The following is a 15,660-nucleotide window of genomic DNA, read 5'->3' as shown; positions in this document are numbered from 1 at the left end:
TCTTTGCCCTCATCCACTAAGAATTCATCTAATGAAATAGAACAAATGTTCCCTGAGTAACCAAACTTACAGAGAAACCATCAACACTGCCCTTGAGTCTTAGCTCCACCTGCAAGACATACACAAAAATATGTGGGTGGGTGAGAACTCAGTAGGCTCTTTTAGTAGTAAAATGGGTCTTTCTAAGCATATTTGGAGGGGGCACAAGGACTCACCCTCTCAGAAGATGGCTACAAGTTGCAGTCCAGACCTAAGGTATAAGGACAACTTCAACTAAGATGAAACCTTTCTTGAGCAGAAACCACCCAAGGATCTCCCCATGACTGATGACACAGCAACCAAACCTGTTCTGTGTGTGTTGCCTGGAGCACCCCTCAGCTCAATCCTACACAGTCCGTTGACACCACTGAAAAACTTCCTTTGACCTTGCTGCCCACGTGTAATCCAACCCACACTACAACAAACTAATGCTCAATCCTGGCTGCATATAAAATTTACCTAGGGAACTTTTTTGATAATGCCCAATGGTGGGCCCTACCCTGAAAACTTGAATCAGTCTCTCAGGATGGAGCCAAGACATTTGGTAGGTTTTTTTTTTTTTTTTTTTTTTTAAATTCTCTAGGGAATTCTAAGGTGCAGTGAAATTTGAGATTCCTAGTGATAACCCACCAACCTGGCTCACCATTGCCTTGAACAAAACAAAACATCATGAGATACTGGCATTTTAATATTCTTCAAAGCCAAAGAAATGAGGTTGCAGGTATCGATTATGACCCAAAGAAAAAGAAAGTGAACAGGAAAAGAAAAACATAATTTTGACAACAGTAGAACCTCCTGGGAGTCTCTGAACTCAAGCAAAACATGTGGTCCTCTTATCTATTTATAATATTAATTCTCTCTTATTTCAGTGTTCTGGGATTTTTTATTCATTTTTGTTCCAACCTCAAAAAAGTATATGCTCTTCTAAGATTTTTCCAGACAGGCTGGAGCTCTGATCTATGCTGATCACACTATCTAAGACTGAAGCTAGAGGGGTATATTTTTATGATATTTGTAACATGCATTGCCCCAATTGCTAATAATAATGAGCAGAATGTCTCATCCCTGTCAGGTCATTCCTCTGTTCTATCTGTCAGATCTAACCCAGAAGCTCTAAAATCTTCATCTTTCCACCCCAAATCAAGCTGACCTTTGAAATTTAACTGGGCGTCCTATTTTTTGTTTTTAGTTTAGTTTAGTTTCATTTTGTTTTTGCTAACACGGCAACCATGTACCAAATATATCCTGAAATATAGCATGGCATTTGGGAAACTTGTTTGGCATTGGAATTATGGCAGAAGAAATCCAGGTAGTTTCAGCTCTCTCAACTTAAGACTTACGATCACACTAGCAAAAGGAGAATCCCGATTTTTAAACTTTTAATGAAAGGCTTGGGGGGAAAATGAATAATCAAGAAATCCTGACGGAAATTAGTCTGAGTCAGCACTGGAAAGATCAATTAAAGAAAAAAAATTCAATTTTGAAAACATTATTATCAACATGACATTTCTTTGTAAAGGTTCTTGTAAATTGCTTTTTCATTCAGTAGAAATTTTCTGGATTAAGTGCAAAAGTCATCTGTTAATCAATGAGATTTACTTTTTAAATTAAACCAAAAGGAAAATAAGACTATGAACATAATATTTCATTCTCTTTCAGCTTGTTTTGTACATGGACACAGTACCAAGATCTTGATATTTAATCATTTCAAGCTCATTGGTTTTAATTATTTATTAAATAATTTTTCTTACATTTAGAGGTTTAGGTCTTAAGTTCTTTTCAGTTTTACACTTTTTTTCTAGCATGTAAGATTTGCCTTTTAGTGAGAGACAGGAATTCGCAGTAAGATTGTAAGTTACATGATGGCACAGAGTAAATCAACTGTTTCCTTCTATCTCCATTCCCATTGGTGCAGCAAGCTCCCTGCCCATTTCATGGACGGATTTCACTGCGGATGTGCACCTTTCACAAATAGCAAAGAGAAGCTTCAACATTTCTTTATATTTATATAAGAAGGCAGAGACAACATGCTAAGATTACATTCAGCTCTGGGTATGCAGTGAGCCATGCAAAGGGCACACCTGTTTTCAATAACAAAAACAAAAACAAACCATGAGACTTGTATATGAATAGCGAGAGATGAGTACAAAGATATTTATAGCAGTGCTGTTTATAACAGGAGAACAAATGGATGTCCAGCAGCATGGCAGGTAGACCAGTTGTGATGAGCAGAAGTCCATGCTGCCGTGCACTTGCACAGCCTCCACTCCTGCTACCATGATTAATGTGTCCATGAGCTCATTGAGTAGCCTGGAGTTGGCTAAAGATAGTCCTGGCTGAGTATCATCTGATAGCTGACTCACTCTGTCTATTTGGTTGTTTTTGGTGGATGCTCTCTTGTGGGCATGTAGTACCAAATTCGACACCCTTCAAGCAAGTTCCCCTAAGTCCATCCTGCTTTTGAGTATAGGTTTTCTTATTTTTTCAGATACAGTGAGGTCAACAGATGAGGAGACAATTGCCACTGAAAAAGTAGTTTGTTATCGTCACAGGTCCCAAGAGAAGGAGGCAGGCTACACCACAGGGAGTCACGCAGGGAAACCAGTCAGAGGCAGGAGGGGAGGGGAATCTGTGGCAAGAACTTTTACTGTGGCTTCTGTGGGAAGGACTAGCTTAGACAGGATAAGCAAGTTTAGGGCTGGCTAGTCTGAATAACTTCTTCAGGCTTTGGGGTGTAGGGACTATCCCTAGTTGTCTGCTACCTGGACCTGGATGATTAGGGCAGAGGAATAGACATCCAGAGCATAAGAGCCTGATAAAGTTCGTGGTGGTTTTAGATATGAAAGGTGCAATTGCAGGTGAGTTGTTTGCTATCTTTAGAAATTAGCTAGCCCTGGGACAAACAGTCCTCCCAGTGTCAGCCCCAAGATGTCAAAAGGTCAAAAATACAGAATAATAAGACATGAGTAACACACATACCTATACCTTTTCCCCATACCTCTTGGTCTCTGAGTTTTCAGGCTTTATCCTTCAAAGACCCTAAACAAAATCAGCCAAGCTATCTATCACTGCCCATGAGTTGAGATATGTTATACCTCAAGATATTTCTCTCCACCAAACTTGAATTACCAGGTACACTGGTCAAAACAGGAAGCCTGAATTCTCATAGGGTTTATCTTCTACCCTCTGGATCAGCTATGTCTTACCAAAAGCCTCATCCTTGCCACTACTTGCTTGTCTGATGAACCTGATGTCATCAGTGTAATGGACCATCTCTGGAATATCCAGAGAGATGGTGCAGGCCCTTTCAGCCTAAAGGATGACAGAGAATAGGAGAGTTAACATAACCCTGGAGCAAAGCATAAACGCAGACTCAGCTGTCCCACGTTAATCCACGCTGCTTCTACACACACACACACACACACACAGATTCACCACACTGGTGTACTTAAGTCTGTGTTGATCTACTTCCGAAGAGATGCCACATCTAATACAGCAGTTGCAATCAGGGTTACTATTTGCCTAGGTTTAGTAAGCTGTTAGTATCTGCCAAGGTCTATCTATCCTTTAAAGATCAGACTGGTGAATTAAATAAAGATATGATGGGACCCACCATCCTTGAATTCTTTAGCCTTTTGAGGGCAATGTTCTCCGATGTTTCTTCTGGGATGTGATTTTATTTTCTTTAATTATTATGTTGGCTGGAGAGTGGCAGGTGTGGGAGAGAAGCCCACTTCAGAGCTCCCATTTGGTCTTTCCTACTGTGTTAGCTCCTACCCCTCAGGACAAGAAACCAGTGCAGGCCTTCTGCCAACTACCAAGTGTATTCATTCCAATTGTATATTGGGGGACTGGAAAAGTAACTACCGGATGGATATGTGACCCCAGTGAGCTGGACCTAGGCCAGGATTCCACTTTTTAATCTAATCTACATATGCCTCCACCCCAAAAGAGGGATTCTTGGTGATATGTTGGATCCCAGGGTATCAACCTCAACCTATACCCCATGTCCAACTGTCCCCGAAATATCTGAGTATTCTCCTTACTGGTATAAATGGCCATAGGTTGCTCTAGGGGGATTGTTAGATATCTCTGCTATGGTATTATAAGACGCTTTCTCCTGAGGATCTAGAATCTAAGAATCTAAGAAGATTAGATCCAGGATCTAAGGACCTAAGAAGTCCAAAAATTGGACAAAGGGTCATGAAGTTTTATTGGGGTGACTATCCAACAAATCTTTGATTCCTCCGGCTGTATAGTTTTTATAACTTGAGCAATACTTTTATTGGCTGTCCATTTATCTTGCACCTAGGAATATCATGTCCTATAATCTCTCTGTAGTTCTCTACAGGCCAGCTCCCTTCAGCCATCTTTCAGACCTTGCTACCAATTATGATGATTGCACCTACTCTGCTTCTAAAGTTTAAGTCCTGCCACCTGGTCAGTACTATTCCAGAACCCCTCATCCTCGTTGCTATCAGGAAACCCAGTTCTGTAACAGCATCTCCTATGTCACCCCTGGCCTGTAAGAGACTCCATCACTGAGCTACTCAGAAGTGCTGCAGCCCGGTACTCATCAGAGCAGCTCTTAGCAGTCTGGTAGGTGGAGTTTCCTCTCGGTTCTCCCACAGCGGGCCATGGTTTTGCAGCCTTACATCATATACCTCTCCCAACACGCTCACTTCTCTGAACACTTTGCTCCACCGTCTGCCATAGTAGTTCCAGCATCTCTCATTTATTTATTTATTGAGAGCCATCACTTGTTCCAGCTTCCGAGAGTGTTAGCATGTTACCACTATTTCCTAAGGTTCTCCAGAGGGTAATGAATCGTAGCTCGTGAGACAGTCCTCCCCTACTGATGAACTCTCTCTTAGCCAAGGTTATGTTCCACCTGCTTGCCCAGATCCAGCACCCTCAGAATTCAGTCCCATATATACTCCCCAGGCTGTGGCTGGTACACGTGGGCTAGTCCCACAGCATTTTCTATTTAGTGCCAGCATGTGTCTGGCAGGGCAATATCGTGACTTGACCCTAGTTGTTTTTCTGATGGCCAGTAGGAGAGGTGAGGGTAGATCCTGAAAGGGTGTGTATTGTCTTCTAAGGCAGACATTGTCTCTGCATTGTCTTAAAGCAGGGCAGGAACGCTTGACTTTAACAGGGAAAAAAACGGAGCTACTTCTCTAGGTCCTGTGCCCAAGGGAAGCTGGAGATTCAAGATTTCCAAGTACATGGACTCAGACGTCTCCATCCCACATCTCAGGGTCAGACACCTTAGCAATCAAGGTCCTGAGTGTAGCAGTCTTGCCAGAGTTAAGGATTCAACATTAGCTGGCACTTTTCTGCACTTAGAACTAGGTCCTACATCTTATTCTCAGCTATTTTTTGCCCTCTCATTGCTGGAAATGAGAGTCTCTTTTTTTTTTTTTTTTTTTTTTTTCGGTATGCGGGCCTCTCACTGCTGTGGCCTCTCCCGTTGCGGAGCACAGGCTCCGGACGCACAGGCGCAGCGGCCACGGCTCACGGGCCCAGCCGCTCCGCGGCACGTGGGATCTTCCCGGACCGGGGCACGAACCCGCGTCCCCTGCATCGGCAGGCGGACTCTCAACCACTGCGCCACCAGGGAAGCCCGAGAGTCTCTTTATATGCCTGCCAGTTAAGAAAACCTCTGGCTTCTGTTTTTCATTGTTTTTTCCAATCGTACCCAACAAGAACCAGGAGATTTCATTTTCCCTATACTTACCAATTTCTTCAAACTTCTTCAAATTTTATAATTAGAAAAATTCCTTTATAATATGTGTTAAATAGGTATTTAAATTCTGTAATAATGACATAACTAAGGGTGTTTCCACTTTTCCTCATTATAAATAACTCAGATAATTAAATTGTACATTTTTCTTCTTCCCCATCTGTTTCATTGTGTTAAATTACTGGGAAGAGGAATTTTGTGGTCAAATGACACATCTGTCTTCAAAGCTCTTGGTATATATTATCAAATATGTTCCAGAAATGCTACATCAGTTTACAATTCCACTAGCAGCAAATGAGAGCCACTGTACCCCCAGGACCATCCCAGCTTTTGTAAAGTTTTTCATGGTACTTTTTGCTTATATGGTAAAATAAAAAGATATTTCCTTTTTTATTTTAAATATTCTGAACTTTAAATCTGTTAATGGCTATTTATGCTTTTCTTTTGTAAGCTGACTATCTAAATTCTTTGGAAACACCAACAACAATACAACAATTGAGAAGAACAATGAAGTTCATCTGGTACAGTGTTGGCAACTGTTCTCTGAATATTCCTATGCTCTGGTACAGAGAAGCTTTAGGGGTTGGTGGGAGGGAGCCATCGTGGGGAGGGAGGAGCCATGTTGTGGGGAAGGGAAAGGTAAGCAGATAGCACACATACACACACCCCAACACACATGCCAACACACACCCCCCCAACACACACACCCCCCAACACACACACACCCCAACACACACACACCGCAACACACACACACCCCAACACACACAACCCCAACACACACCCCCAACACACACACACACCCCAACACACACACACACCCCAACACACACACACCAACACACACACACTCCAACACACACCCCACACACACCCCTGACACACACACATACACTTTGTTTCAAAAAGAACAACTTGGGGGTTTTATTTATTTGACTTCTCCTTAAGATTTATTTGAAGGGCCAAGTAAAGTCACTTTGAGAACCTCTACTTCTTACCCAGCTTCCCAGGGTTTTAGAGGAGGAGGAAGCAGAATCTCAGAAAAGCTAGAGGCCTGCGGGCAGCCAAGACCAGCAACTCAGGCTGGTGCCATCAATGCAAATTCACCTCCATTCTACTGTTTCAAGATGTTTTCTGATTACCCAACCAGAAAATCGTTCAAGGTGACTCAAGTGTGAAAAGTACTAGAGGGGCTTCCCTGGTGGCACAGTGGTTAAGAATCCACCTGCCAATGCAGGAGACACAGGTTCGAGCCCCGGTCCAGGAAGATCCCACATGCCGCGGAGCAACTAAGCCCGTGCGCCACAACTACTGAGCCTGCATACCACAACTACTGAAGCCCATGCACCTAGAGCCCATGCACCACAACGAAGAGCCTTAACTTCTACGGTGTCTCCAAGGACCCCAAGTCATATTTCAAATTACAGAAGTTTTATTAGACATATAGTAAAACATACATTATGCTCACAGTCGAATCTGTCCAGACCCAGCACACTGAGGACATCCTATGACAGATACGAGCACTAAGTTGTCATCAGATCTTTTAACATTCAGTAATTCCTTTGTGCATTGAAATGAAAATCCAAAATCATAATGGTTTGGTCGATAAAATGTTAAGCCTCTTGAATGCAGGGCTTCATCTAGCCTGAAGTATATATAAATATCTGTAAAATATAAGCCTGGAGACTTGAATTCAGAAAGATCAGTTACAAGTTTGCTATATTGTCTCCTTTCAGAAACCACATGCTGTGACTTTTCTAATTCTGCTCATGGATATATCTCCAGTTCTTGGATGCAAAGTGATAGAGATTATAAGAACTATACTCTTAAGAAACAAACTTATGGTTACCAAAGGGGAAACGTGGGGAGGAGGAATAAATTAGGAGCTTGGGATTAACATACACACACTACTATGTATAAAATAGATAACCAGTAAGGACCTACTGTATAGCACAGGGAACTTTACTCAATATTCTGTAATAACCTATATGGGAGAAGAATATGAAAAAGAATGAATATATGTATATGTGTAACTGAATCACTATGTTGTACACCTGAAACTAACACAACGTTGTCAATCAACTATTCTTCAATAAAATTTTTTAAAAAAGAACTATACTGTTGAATTAATCTAAGGATAACTTAATAAATCTTTATTGGTATATGCATCATATCAGTACTACAGATAATTTGGAAAAATCCTTTAACGATAAGGATTCATTTTGGCCCAGTAACTACGTTTTGGTCATATTTAAGACCAAAAAAGGTAGAGTGAGAGATGTTGACAAGGTGATTACTATCACTTCTAAATAATGAAATTTATCTAGAATTCAGGTTTCACATTTAATGTCTGACAACACTAGGACATGAAACTATGAAGTATTCTACATATCTTACATTTTTATATGATAGGCAAAGAATTTGAACTCCTCTTCAAATGTACCCCACTGATAAAATTTTTGTGAGATGACAAATAGGTTTCTTTGTATATCAGTTTAGAAAATAAACCCGATGGGGCTAAACAAATTTGCTTAAAGTCAACATAGAAAATAGGTAGGTTACAAAAAGTGTAAGATTATATTTTACTGTGTTATGAAAATCCATCAGCATTATTATGTTAGTTCCCATTTTCAATAGTGGCTCTGCATCTGCCTGTTTCTATCCAGCTATTGAGTATCATGGATTCTCCCATATATCAATGTTTCAGTTTAAAATTTTGAGAGATAGATTTGATGCCAAAAACTTGGCCTCTGCACCGGTGCCAGATCAAATCTTGGAGACAGAGTTTTGCATGTAGTAGAAAAGAATAGCTTTACTGCTTTGTCAGGCAAAGGGGGACACAGCAGGCTCGTGCCTCAAAAACTGTGTGTCCCAATTTGGGAGGATTCAATGAGGAATTTTATAGCAATGGTTCAAGGGTAGAGTTGCTAATAAGGATCAGGGTGTGTTCATGGCCTGCACTCCTTTAATCTGGCCTCATGTGGTCTCCTGTTGAGCTCCTCTGGTTCCTTTAATCTGGCCTCAGGTGGTCTCTTCCCTTGTCTCTGCATCCCCTCCTTTTCCTGATTAGCAACTGTTGGTGTCTGCCCTTTAGAACTCAGGGAAGGTCGTGGAGGCTGGAGTCTATATCCCACAAATAAGAAATAGGGGACATAGAAAGGCTTCCATGCCCAGGAGCCCCACTGAGGTCCTGCTCAGTTTCAGATCTAATTGACCCAGCTCACTTTTTGATGCCAGGGTTTAGGTCTCCTGTGATAAATGTGACTTGTGCTGACATAGCATGTGACAAGCAGGATTGTTGACAGTCCCACGGCCGAATGGAACTCTTCTCTTGTGGTCACCAGAACAGTACTGGGTCTGGCCATCTTAAGGTCTAGGGTCTCCTTATTTCCAGAATTTTTTGAGATTTCACTGGAAACGTACAAGAAAGCTCAAATTTTATTTGAGCTAGTTTGAGTAGGTTTCTGTTCCTTGTAAACAAAGAGGCTATTCCAGAACAGTTGCTAACAACCTTAACAAAAATTTTTTCACATCCATTTTTTATGTCTTAAAATACGTAGCAGAACTAATCCACATTATGAAAAATTATGTCTTTTTGGGAGAAAGTTAAAAATTAAAATTAAATATGCTCCACTTCTATGAAAAGAGACAGCAACTCCAACACACAGGAAATGAACAAATGAGGGCAATTAGAAAGTGTAAAAAAGGGAGGGATGAAAAAGGAGAATAATTTTTCCCTTTGTTTTGCTTTCCCAGAGATTTGGGTGTTAGACGGAACTTAAGTTTCTCTAAACTGAAACACAATATGGCAGTTAAATGGGTTTCTCTGAAGCTAGACTGCTTAGGTTCAAATCATGGCTTTGCTAAATTTAGCTGAACGACCTAGAAAACTAACCTCTCTGTGCCTCAGTTTCTCATTCTTAAATTTGGTAGAACAATTTTCAGTTTTTAACTAGTGATGGTAGGTCCTATAAAAATAGACTAAACCTTTTAAATGTACTTATAGTAACTAAACAAATATACAGCTCCAGTAGGCATTTATTATATCATATTGATTGGACAAAGATAGGGCAATAACCCTAGTTAAGTTTGTGATCTTTGTAGGGAGTCTGAAGGCAAGAGGACTGAAGCTTCTTTCTCATTTGCCCAAGACAGTATAGACCCTCCACAGCCCAGTTTGGGGACCCCCAGTAGTCCTAGACCATAACACAGCTGCCCTTCCTCCCTCAGGAAATCTTATATTCTCAAATTCTTTATTCCCTATCCACCAAGGAATACCTACTTAAATGTTCAATATTTCTCTGGGACTGAATAGCACCTGAGCAAAACGTGTGTACAACAATTCATGACAGGCGGTAATTTTACCTTTGTCCCAAGATCTCATTTTGGCAGGTGCTGCCAATCTATAATCCAGTATTGCATGGATTCCTGACCCTGACCTGCAAACCTTGTCAGCCTGTAGGGTTCTGAGCTTTAAATCCTTGCCTGAAGACCTCACCACTTTGACTGGTAAATATGTGACTCTTGGAGCTCAACTGGTTTCAAACATCTGGAGTTTACTGTCTGGATTTCAGCTGTTCCCCTGTCAGCTGTGTTTCTTTGCCTAACCTCTTGGTCAGGTTTACTTGGTCCTGAGCTCTGGGTTCCTGCAATCCGCAGTCCTGGTATTATCATACCCAACACTTGCCTCTTTGGGAACATCAGAGACAGGAGCTAGAACTAACATTTACAGAGTGACTACTAATTTAGAAGCTATACTAGATATTACAAATTCTGTGTGTGTGTGTACATGTGTTTACTCCTTATTAAAAACTGTGATATAAAGATCATTAGCCCCATCTTACAAATGAAAAAACCTGAGGCTCAGAAATCATATATAACTTGTTAATCTATGACACACCACTCGTAGTGGGATGTTTGCCTGCATCCTTGGCTCGCTTTCCTTCACTTCTTTGTGGAAACAACTGCCCATGTGGTTATTTATTTATTTTTTCTAAATAAACCTGGGCTATTAAAATGAATCAGAGTTTCCTGTAACCAGCCATTCACTGGGACCCATATTATACAGATTCTTCTTGAACTTCTTGACTTTCATTTGGCCAGAAGAGGAAACAGCATAGTAGTTAATACACAGATTCAGGGGCTAGGCAAATGTGGGGTCAAGTTCTGGCAGCAGCACTCACTGGTGTGTACCCTGGAACTAATTGCTTGACATCTGTATAAGACTGTGCACATGGAGCTTTTCACAGGACCTGAGAAGGGTGTACATCACAGTGATTTGATATGTACTTTTAAAATTTTTATTGGAGTATACCTGATTTACAATGTTGTGCTAGTTTCAGGTGTACAGCAAAGTGATTGTTATACATGTACATATATTCATTCTTTTTTAGCTTCTTTTCTCATATAGGTTATCACTGAATATTGAGTAGAGGTCCCTGTGCTATACAGTAGGTCCTTGTTGGTTATCTATTTTATATATAGCAGTGTGTGTGTGTGTGTGTGTGTGTGTGTGTGTGTGTGTTCATCCCAAGCGTCCTCTGTCCAGTTTTTAATCTAGTTGTTTGATATTTAGCTGTATAAGTTCTTTACATATTTCAAATATTAACCCCATATCAGATATATGATTTGCAAATATCTTCTCCCACTTAGTAGGTTACCTTTTGTTTTGTTGATGGCTTCCTTTGCTGTGTGAAAGCTTTTTAGTTTGATGTAGTCCCATTTGTTTATTTTTGTTTTTGTTGCCCTTATTTGAGGAGTCATATCCAAAAAAAAATACTGCTAAGATTGGTGTCCAAAAGCATATTGCCTATGTTTTCTTCTAGGAGTTTTATGGTTTCAAGGTCTTACATTCAAGTCTTTAACCAATTTTGAATTTATTTTTGTATATGGTATAAGATAGTGATCCAGTTTCATTCTTTTGCATGTATCTGTCCGGTTTCCCCCACACCATTTATTGACTGTCTTTTCTCCATTTATATTCTTGCCTCCATTGTCATAAATTAATCTATCATGTATGTATGGGTTTCTTTCTGGGCTCTCTGTTCCATTGATCTGTATGTCTGTTTTCATGCCAGTAACATACTGTTGTTACTGAAATCAAGAAGCATCATACCTCCGGCTTTGTTTCTCTGTCTCAAGATTTCTTTGGCTATTTGAGGTCTTTTGTGGTTCTATACAAATGTCAGAACTCTTTGTTCTAGTTCTACAAAAAATGCCATTGGTATTTTGATAGGGATTGTGCTGAATCTGTAGATCGCTTTGGGTAGTGTGGACATTTTAACAATATTAATTCTTCCAATCCGTGAATACAGTATAGGTTTCTATTTATTTGTGTTGTCTTCAATGTCTTTCACCAGTGTCTTATAGTTTTCAGAGTACAGGTCTTTGACCTTCTTGGTTAAATTTATTCCTAAGTATTTTATTATTTTTGATGCAATTTTAATGAGATTGTTTTCTTAAGTTCTCTGTCTGATAGTTCATTATTAGTGTATAGAAACACAGCAGATTTCTGTATATTAATTTTTATCCTGCAACTTTATTAAATTCATTGTCTCCTGCAACATTACTAAATTCACTGATGAGCTTTAATAGTTTTTAGTGATATCTTTAGGGTTTTCTATATATAGCATCACATTCATCTGCATATAGTGCTCGTTTTACTTCTTCCTTTACACTTTGGATTCCTTTCATTTCTTTCCCTTGTCTGATTGCTGTGGCTGGAACTTCCCATACTATATTGAATAAAAGTGGCAAGAGTGGGCATCCTTGTCTTGTTTCTGATCTTAGAGGAAATTCTTTCAGATTTTCCCCATTGAGTATGATGTTAGCTGTGGGTTTTTCATATATGGCTTTTATTGTGTTATTGTATGTTCCCTCTATACAAACTTTGTTGAGAGATTTTTTATCATAAATAGATGTTGAATTTTGTCAAATGCTTTTTCTGCATCTAATGAGATGATTGTATTGCATTGGCCAAAAAGTTCCTTCGGGTAGGAACGAACTTTTTGTCCAATCCAAGATCTTACAGAAAAACCCGAAAGAACTTTTGGGCCAACCCAATCTAATTTTTATGTTTCCTTTTGTTAATGTGTTGCATCACATTGAAGGACTTTCAGATGTTGAACCACCCTGCATCCTGGGATATATTCCACTTGATCCCAGTGTATGATCATTTTAATGTATTGTTGAATTCATTTTGCTAATATTTTGTTGAGGGTTTTTGTATCACTGTTCATCAGAGATATTGGCCTGTAATTTCCTTTTTTTCCTTCTTTCTTTTTTTTTTTTTTTTTTTTTTTGGTGCTTCTGTCTGGTTTGATATCAGGGTAATGCTGGCCTCATAAAGTTTAGAAGCATTATTTCCCTTCAGTTTTTTGGTATAATTTGAGAAAGATAGGTATTAACTCTTCTTTAAATGTTTATAGAATTCACTAGTGAGGCTGTGAATCCTGGTCCTGGACTTTTCTTTGTTAAGAACTTTGAAATTACTGATTCAATTTCATTACTAGTAATTGGTCTGTTTAGATTTTCTATTTTTTTATGATTGCCTTAGAAGATTGAGTGTTTCTAGGAATTTATGCATTTCTTCTAGGTTTTCTAATTTATTGCCATATAATTGTTCATAGTAGTCTCTTATCATCCTTATTTCTGTGGTATCAGCTGTAACACCTTTTTCATTTCTCTTTTTTCTGGATAAGACTTGCTAAAGATTTATCAATTTTGTTTATTTTCTTTCTCAAGGAAGAAGCTCTTAGTTTCATTGATCCTTTCTACTTTTTTTTAGTCTCCATTTCTTCTTGCTCTGATCTTTATTATTCCCTTCCTGCTACTAACTTTGGGTTTTGTTTGTTCTTCTTTTTCTAGTTCTTTTAGATGCAAAGTTAGATTGTTTAATTGAAATTGTTCTCTCTTTTTTTTTTGAGGTAAGCCAGTATCACTATGAACTTTTCTCTTAGAACACCTTTTGCTGGGACCCAGAGATTTTAAAATGTTGTGTTTCCATTTTTGTTTGTCTCAAGGTATTTTTTGACTTCCTCTTTGATTTCTTTGTGGACCTATTGATTTTTTTTAGTAGCACGTTGTTTAGTCTCCATGTGTTTGTGGATTATTTTCCAGTTATTTTCTTGTGAGTGATTTCTAGTTTGATTCTAGTGATTGATGACTGTTGTTGTTAGAAAAAATGCTTGAAATGATTTCAGTCTTCTTGAATGTATTGAGACTTGTTTTGTGGCCTAACATGTCATCTATCCTGGAGAATGTTTCATGTGTACTTGAAAAGAAAGTGTATTCTACATTTTTGAGATACATTGATTTTCTGTCTGCATGATCTACCCATTGATGTAAATGTGATATTAAAGTCCCTTACTATTTTTGTACTACTGTCAATTTCTCCCTTTATGTTTGTTAATATTTGCTTTATATATTTAGGTGCTTCTATGTTAGGTACATAAATATTTACATATGTTATATCCTCTTGTTAAATTGACCCCATATCATTATATAATGTCCTTCAATGTCTTTTGTTTCAGTTCTTGTTTTAAAGTCTACTTTATCTGATACAAGTTTTTCTATCCCAGCTTTCATTTTGCTTCCATTTGCATGGAATATCTTTTCCCATCCTTTCCATTTCAGCCTGTGGGTGTGCTTAGATCCAACGTGAGTCTCTTGTGGACAGCATATAAATGTGTCTTGTTCTTTTCATCCATTCAGCCACCCTATGTCTGTCGATCACAGCATTTAGTCCACTTATATTTAAAGTAATTATCGATATGTATTACGTATTTCCATTTTGTTAATTGTTTTTTGGTTGTTTTTGTAGTTCCTCTCTGTTCCTTATTCTCTTGTTCTCTTCTCTAGTAATTTTATGATTTTCTTTAGTGTTATGTTTAGATTTCTTTCTCCTTGATTTTTGTGTATTTATTACAGGCTTTGGGTTTGTGGTTACCATGAGGTTCATATATAATGATCTATATATAAAGCTATCTATTATAAGTTGGTAGTCACTTAGGTTCATATGTATTTGAAGAGCACTACATTTTTATTCCCCCTCTATATTTTATGTTGTTGATGTTATTTTTACATTTTTAATTTTGTGTATCCCCTAACTACTTATTGTAGTGATAGTTGATTTTACTACTTTTGTCTTTAGCCTTCATACTACCTTTATAAGTGGTTATCCACTGTCTTTACTATATGTTTGCCTTTTTCAATGAGATTTTTTTCTTTCATATATTTCCTTATTTCTAGTTATGTCATTTTATTTCTGATTACAGAAGTTCCTTCAACATTTCTTTTAAGCCTGGTTTAGTGGTGATGAACTCCTTTCATTTTTTCTTATCTGGGAAACTCTTTACTTCCCCTTCAATTCTGAATGATAACCTTGTTGGATAGAGTATTATTATTGGTTGTAAGTTTTTTCCTTTCAGCACTTTGAATATATCACGCCACTCTCTTCTGACAGGAAAAGCTTCTGCTGAAAAATCAGCTGATAGTCTTATGGGTGTTCCCTTATATGTAACTACTTGTATTTCTTTTGCTACTTTTAAAATTCTCTCTTTATCATTAACTTTTGACATTTTTTAGTATAATGTTTCTTGGTACAGATCTCTTTGGGTTTATCTTTTTGGGGACTCTCTGTGTTTCTTGTACCTGGGTGTCTGTTTCCTTCCCCAGGTTAGGGAAGTTTTCAGCCATTACTTCTTCAAATAAGTTTTCTGCTCCTTTCTCTGTTTCATTTCCTTCTGGGAGCTCTTTAATGCAAATATTAATATATTTAACATAGTCTCAGAGGTGCCTGAAACTGTTCTCATATTTTTTAAAATTCTTTTTTCTTTTTGCTGTTCTGATTGGGTGATTTCCACTACCCTATCTTT

At 38.5% G+C, this 15,660-nt stretch overlaps 1 long non-coding RNA gene across 1 annotated transcript in view; it reads right to left on the bottom strand.

Annotated features, from left to right (window-relative positions):
- Positions 1–15,660, bottom strand: part of LOC131768119 (uncharacterized) — a 358,014-nt gene that overhangs the window by 92,358 nt on the left and 249,996 nt on the right. The gene's annotated exons all lie outside the window — the stretch shown is intronic.

Source organism: Kogia breviceps, chromosome 13, assembly GCF_026419965.1.
Source record: "Kogia breviceps isolate mKogBre1 chromosome 13, mKogBre1 haplotype 1, whole genome shotgun sequence".
NCBI classification, from domain to species: Eukaryota; Metazoa; Chordata; class Mammalia; order Artiodactyla; family Physeteridae; genus Kogia; species Kogia breviceps.
Note: the sequence above shows the minus strand (reverse complement) of the source record. Positions and strands in the feature narration are given on the sequence as shown.